General features: G+C 45.8%; 1 pseudogene across 1 annotated transcript; it reads left to right on the forward strand.

The window, feature by feature from the left end:
* Positions 1-3,382: 3,382 nt before the first annotated feature.
* Positions 3,383-4,029, forward strand: LOC104546372 (annotated as a pseudogene). The gene has a single exon (XR_728181.1). The product of XR_728181.1 is annotated as an SET-binding protein pseudogene (transcript).
* Positions 4,030-7,405: the final 3,376 nt, after the last annotated feature.

Genomic DNA, 7,405 nt, shown 5'->3' on the forward strand with positions numbered 1-7,405 from the left:
TCATGACCCAGAGCTTGGGTCAAAGACCCACAACCAGACTTTGGAGCAGAAATCTGGCTTTTTAATCACCTTTCATAAAACATTACCCAATAACTCAAAACTTGAAAGATCCTTCCTAGCTTGGGAGTTTTATTTCAGCTTCCAATTCTGGGCTTCCCAGTTCAAGAATGACAAGGAACAACGGGGGAGAGTCTAACGTAAAGCCTCTGAGATGATGAAGGGACTGGAGCATTTGCCATGTGAAGAAAGACTGAGAGAGCTGGGGCTGTTTAGCTTGAAGAGGAGGAGACTGAGGGGGGATCTTATTAATGCTTAGAAATATCTCAAGGGCAGGGGTCAGGAGGACAGGACCAGACTGTTCTTGGTTGTGTCCAGCAACAGGACAAGGGGCAATGGTCACAAAGTGGAACACAGGAGGTTCAACTTAACCATAAGGAAAAACTTCTTTACTGTGAGGGTACTAGAGCACTGAAACAGACTGCCCAGGGAGGCTGTGGAGTCTCCTTGTCTGGAGACATTCAAACTCCCAGATGTGTTCCTGTGTGATCTCCTTTGAGTGATCCTGCTTTAGCAGGAGGGTTGGACTGGGTGATCTCCAGAGGTCCTTTCTAACCCCGACCAGTGTGTGATTCTATTCAATGTAGGGTCCCAAGCAGGTTGGTTCATTACACGGGTGGCTGTGGTCACTTCCCTGCACCCTCGATGGCTGCGGTCTCATCCTGCTGCCCTGCTTACTGAGCTGGATGCTGTCTCCCAGAAACCTTCTCTTTTCCTACCAGCACCGAGAGAGGTTAAAAGCCTGTGGGCGGAGGCCGGCACAGAGTGCCCATTGTACATGCGTGCATACCAGAGCAGTAACTCCCTGGAATGCTGCACCACCGAGCTTTTACCACCTTGTGTTTGTGTTGCAGCTCAGGAGTGTGTGTACATTGTGTCCCTCTCCAAGGAGATTAACAATGCAAAATGGCACATAAATAGGACAGCCTTTTTTTTTTTTTTTTTATTGGACTAGTTGGAAAAGGAAGGTAACCCCGACTCCCATCACCTCTATAGGCACAAAGAAGAGGTGAGGTGTGAGGTTGGTCAATTAGGTGGAGTAGCTCCTTGCAACTGGGTGGCTTTAATGTACTAATTACTTTAGTAATTAGCAACTACCACATGGTAAACACTTGGGTTCAAAACCATGTAAGGGCATTAACTAACCCATCCTGCAATGGCTTTAGATGAGGTAAGCGTTATCCTTGTTTCACAGGTGGTGAAATGGAGAGACTTGTTGACCACAGGGTGAGTCAGGGCAAGTGTGCAGGAGACCTCAGATCTATCTGTTAGTTCTTCAAGATCACCTTAAATGAGATCAGTGGCAGCAGCTCTGGGAAATGAACATCCTCCTATTGCTAGAAGATGTGTGGCTTATGCATAAGTGTTTTTATGGTGTATTCCTACCTACTATGAGCTACAGGAACCAGCTCTAAAGGCTAATGGCAGATCAGGCTCCATGAGAGGTTTTTTTGTTGGTGGTGGTAGTGGTTTTCAGTTTTGTTTTGGTGTTTTTTGGGGGAGGAGGGGCTCCTTTTTTTTCTTTTCCTGCTTGTGGTGTCAGTTTGTGCTATTTATTGGAGCTTTATTTGAATTTGTGTCTATTGGAACCTGGGTAGAGGTCACCCAATGGTTTCATGGAGCTCTAGGATGCTTAGAACTTTCCATTAGTAGCCATATGTGCCAGGGTCAGCCAAGTGACCTATAGCCATGCTCCAGTGGAAATGTGGATATATAATAAAATATGCTTGCTATTACTTCTTTTTGAATTTTAAGCTCATGCAAAGTATTTTGAAAAAGCAGAAGGAAGGACATGGAATTTTTCTTGGTGAGCTGTGCTTTAAAATAGAGTAGTCCGTGCTGATAACGCTGTCATGATTTGGTGATAGGTAGCAAGATCAGTTTTATTCCTCCTTTACGGTTTATTACCACCAAGAATGACCTGGGAAATCCCTGGCTGTGCTCAGACCTTGCTTGCAGTTGGTCGAAGGGTGGGGTTTGGCAGCGCAGCAGAGCTAATCTAGCAGGGAGCTACTGCTGAAAGAGTAGGTCTGCAACCCCAGCTTCTACTCCTGGCAGTGCCTTCTTGTTTCCTCCTTCTCCATATGCCAGAAGTGATACTCCTCTGATCCACCAGGCAGCTGTTTCTGCTAAAGTAGCAGAAAATATCTCTGCAATGTTCTTCTGCTAATTTTGTAGCCTAAACTGGTTTGCCATGATGGATGGTGGGGTGTGACTGTATGAGGGATTTTAGGAAGGGTGTATGAAAGCACCTCAACACCTTAAAAAGCATCCTACATATATATTTTTAAACAAATAGTTTGTTATTTGGCTTAGCCTTTCTATGTAATCCATCCATCACCGTCCATGGTGATCCATCTTTTGCCTCAGTTGAACATTCACAGCTTCTTCTCATTAACTTTGGCCAAGACTTTGTAAGTTATTGAATATGAGTGCTTCCATCCATCTCGAAGGGTTCAACCTGTGATGTTTTAATGACAGCCTAGATGTGAAAGGATGAGAGCACAGTCTTTGCTTCAGTCAGCCCAAGACACAGGACAGTGGTACCCAAGGGCGTGAAGGACTCTGGAAATCATTGAGTTGAGCTTTCCTCTGTTACCCTCAATACTTGGGTCCCTGATATGCCCTGCAGGAGACCCAAGTGGATCCTCCTGTGCTTCCAGCATCCCAGGGAGCATTTTGGGCTGGAGACACTGTGCACCTGGCCCAGTGAGTGTAATGAATAATTCATCCAAAGCAGGGTTCCCCCCAGAATAGCTGGCAGCTAAGGACATCTCTCTTTTTGCCTGGAGATAGGAAGTTTGAAACTCTTCTGCCTGATTCACAGGGCAGCACCGTGCTTTCTGTGCTCTGATCACTGGGTTATTGCTTAACCTGAGGCAAGCAAGTGTCTGCCTCTCTTTTTTTCTTCCCTCTAAAATAGCTCTGTGACGGTGAGCGCATCAAAGTAAAAAAATGAGATTTTTGGGTGTGGAGAGCTGGTAGCCATCTTATTTTTTTCCCAAGTCCAGAGTTGAAGGTGTTTCCATTTATACAGCATTTTTGTTTTTTTTTTTTATACATCCATTTTCATCAATATAGCAATAGACATGGCTGTTGTTCCTTGCTCTGCAATACCAGATCCAGCTCTCAGAAATGCCAGCCTGCCTCAGTTCCCATTTTGCTTCAAGGAAAGTCCTTGGGATGCTGCCAGGGAAGCCCAGGCATGCCCTGTTCCAGTCATCTCCACACTCGTGTTTGATACGTGTGCACTCGCGTTCAATATGTGTTTGTGTACTAACTTCCTTTTTTTTTTTTTTTCTTCTTCTCTCTTTTGACAGTGGCAGATTTGGTCCCTTCTGAGCTCCTTGAAGCCTCTGGGCAGTCAGGACATTGAATTTGGCAGACAGTTACCATTCGTTCCCTGGGATCGTACCTGCCCTTGCTCTCCTCATCCCCTCCCACACTCCCCTTCCCTCTGATAAAATTCCAGGGCACTGTGGTCTTGCGATGGAGCCCAGGGAGACTTTAGGCAGCTCTCGACAAAGAGGGGGCGAGGCAGACTTTCTGCCAGCAGCCATCACCTCTGTGAAGCCTCCACCTGCCTCCGGGGAGACGATGCTGCCTGCGGCGGGCTCGGGGAAAGGGATCCCGGTGAGTGGCGAGAGGCTGGAGCCCGAGGAAGAAGATGAGCTGGGCTCTGGGAGAGACGTGGATTCCACTTCCAACGCAGACAGTGAGAAATGGGTGGCGGGAGATGGCCTGGAGGAGCAGGAGTTTTCCATCAAGGAGGCTAACTTCACGGAGGGGAGTTTAAAACTAAAGATCCAGACCACCAAGAGAGCGAAAAAGCCTCCAAAGAACTTGGAGAACTATATTTGCCCTCCCGAGATCAAAATCACCATCAAGCAGTCTGGGGATCAGAAGCTTTCCAGAGCTGGCAAAAATAGCAAAACTGCTAAAGAGGAGGACAGGTCACACTCCAAAAAGAAGGTAAGTTCTCTTCTTTCACTTATTTCTCCCTTTTCCTGAAAGCAGAGGGAAAGGGTGAGATTAAACCTGCTCAAGGGTTAGTGGTGGAGGCATAACCTTTGCAAGGTTTGCAAAGCCCCGCTTGGCTGCACAGGAGGCGATACAGAGCGGGTCTCATCCTGCACTGCCACCTTTGCTGCGGGGATGATCTTGAACCATCTTTCAAATGAGTCAATTCAGAAGGGAGCAAAAGTTCAGCCGGGCCTCTTCTATTTTTGTGTGTAATTGAGATTTGAGATTAATCATTGCATGAGTGATAAATGAAGGAGCCCACTTCTAAGCCGCTTTGTGTTTGAGCACTAATGCTCGAGCCTTTTGGCAGTTAAAGCTTTCGACTACGTTTTTAAAATACAGGTATGTGCGTGGTGAACAATTGAATCCATTCCTGTATAGCGGGTGAAGGGCTCCATTATTCTTGATTATAGCATTGTGCTCGCAACACTATAGTTATGCTTTAGAAAATACTTCCATTATAAGTCTCATTTTCTTCCAGATGCGTATCATTTTCTTGAAATATCCTTCTGAAGAGAAATTTTTGCTACTTTTAAGTTTGGGTAAAAATTGATTTTTTTTGTTATTTAGTGAAGGAAAAGGAGAGGGGAAAGAGAGGAAAAAATCCTTTCTTTGTAGAAGCTGTTTTCAGGAGCACCGTTTTGTTTTGCTTTTGGCTTGATTTTTCAGTAATATGTCCTACACTTATTCTTTAGAACAAAATTGGTTCAAGTGTTTTAAGCAGCACTGGTGGGGGGAGGGACACCTGGTGACTACGCATGCTATTTTGGGTGTAGTGATGTTTTCTGTCCTAGGCGTTAGACAAAGGAGCTTTGGTCAGGTTGAGGCACTATCACAGTGCAAATACTTAACCTGTCCCTCCTTAGCAACATGTGGGTATCACAATGAGTTCCGATAGAAACCCAAAGTTGATTAAAGACTCATGAGTATCTCCAAAACCTGGACAAATTCACCTGGGATGTAGGCATCCACTGATTATAGTTCGGGGGGATAACTTGACTTTCCTACTCATGCAGCTTTCATCCCTTGCTGTGCAGAAGGTCCCCACTTCTCCCATATCTTGCGTACTTGATGGATGCTCAAAGGGCTACGTTCAACCTTGAGTAGGCCAATTGCCTTGGCAGACTGACTTAGACCACGAGTCTGATAATTCTGAATTCCTTCTTTTTGAAGGAACAACACTTCCCATTGACTCAAGGCAGGGCCCAGGGAGATTAACACTGTTCACTCTTGAAAGTACTTCTCTTAGAAGCTGAGCCTGAAAAAACTAAACAAATCAAAAACAGCAAAAAAAACCCCACCAAAATCAAGGGGACTTTTTTCTTAGAATCCTGCTAAATGGCATACTCCATGTGCATGAAAAGATTAGGTCTTTTTAACACAGAGGAAGTTTGGCTTGGTAACAGTCTGAGAAGAGATTTTCCCTTCCCATTGAGAAGGATGGGATGTCTTCTTAGCACCCAGCAATGTCTCATTTCCACTCCCCTTTCCTCCCTGAATGCTTGCAGAGGTCTCAGGGGAACTCGTGGTTGTGTGAGACTGTGCTCAGTGACAACAGAGTTGTGACACGCAATCCCTCCATGGCTGTGCTGGGAGAAAAAAAAAAAAGGACTTGTAAACCACTGCTTATTGTGCATAGACTGTGGAGAACATGACTGCTAGAAACCGGAGCTTTAATTTCTATTTATCATCCAGTCAAATGGGTATGGACAGTATGTTCAGTCTTCCACGTGGCTATCCAAAAAGGTTAAATAAATAAGGTTACCTATAAGGAAACTGTGTGCAAAAAAAAAACCAAACCAACCTCAACAGCAACAAGGTGAAAAAAAGCACCTTGTAGTGTGCTTTTGCTCAGAGCAAGACTTTAATTGCTGAAAGATAAGGAGTTTGAAGGAAGCAGATCATGGCCCAAACATGACTGCATCCAGCTTGCACTTGTGCTGTGAGGTCTGAGCTGGCTCATGCTGCGCTTGCACCCCATGGAAACACTGTGGAACAGCACTGGCTTAATCTGGCCATTAAAACAAAACAAAACAAGCAAAAAAAAATTAAAAAGCCAACCCCCAACCCAGCAGGTGGATGCTCTGAGCAGATGGGCAGAGGGCTGCTGCACCAGCGCATCCATTAGCATAACACCCAACGGCTGCCACGCAGCAGCTGCTGAGCTGAGGCCACAGCAGAGGGGTCCCCAGCAGGGATCTGGAAGACCTCAGCACTGTGATCTCAAGGGAGTCGCTGCCTGGAGACCCATAGAATTCTAGAATACCAAGTTGGAATGGACCACAAGAATCATATAGTCCAACCTCTTGAGGTAAAAGTATAGTTTAAATAAGATGAGTCAGCAAGATGAGTCTCGCAGCCTGCATCACCAGTGCGGTACTTAGACCACATCCCTGTGGCCAAAGGGATTTCACAAATGACTCCCTCATGGACCGCAGGATCAGGTCTGGGCTGTGAACATCTCAAGGGGTAATGAAAGGTACCACAGGAGAGGGAAGCTGGAAATTGGTGGGATAAGGATTCCAGTGCTGGCAGCATGGTTGCTTTCATGGCTGATGTGTGTCTCTCATGGCAGTAATGGAGATTTTCTGGGGGGAAGGTAGGAGGAAACAGGAAGTTGAAATTGGAATGGAGCTGAAGCTGTCTGCACCACCTGTGGGTTTCTCTGAGAGAAAGGAGCATGCAGGTACTTGCAGAACTGTTGAGAGCTGTGGTAGTGATGGTTAGGAAAAAAAAAAACAAAAAACAAAAAAAAGCCCAACAGAAATTGTCACATTTAAATTATTCCAGCAGTTTTGATATTTCAGAGTTAGGCTGTTTGTTTGCCTGTAGCTTTAATCAGCACAAACTCCCAAAAAGCAGCTACCAGCAGCAGGGAACATTGCATTTAAACCAGTGGGGCAGATCGTACGCTGGCATCACTCCGCTGTCCTCCATGGATTTTTGCCAAGATGTTTGGTCCAGTGTACACATTTCCCTTTCGCATGGGAGCAGCATCATTCATTGAGTTTACCACCTCGCTTATGGATGCAGGGCATATGTAGGGGCCCCACAGACTCTTGCACAGGGATGGAGAGCTGAGCATAACCTGAGCTGCAAGTGTCACGCTCATGTCTTTGGTGGGAGCGGTTCTGCGCCTCATGGAGTAGCACCTGAGTTTATCTTTTCCTCTGAGAAGAAGCAAACTTTGTCAGGACCTGAAAAATCACTTAAGTCTGTTGCATAATAATTTCAGCCACATCTCCAGCAGTCCCCAGTGCTTTGAAATACCACTTCAGCATTCTTGCAGGAATTTCAATGCACACAGCACAGAGGGCAAGTAATG

Source organism: Mesitornis unicolor, unplaced genomic scaffold, assembly GCF_000695765.1.
Source record: "Mesitornis unicolor isolate BGI_N332 unplaced genomic scaffold, ASM69576v1 scaffold5919, whole genome shotgun sequence".
Lineage (NCBI taxonomy): Eukaryota > Metazoa > Chordata > Aves > Mesitornithiformes > Mesitornithidae > Mesitornis > Mesitornis unicolor.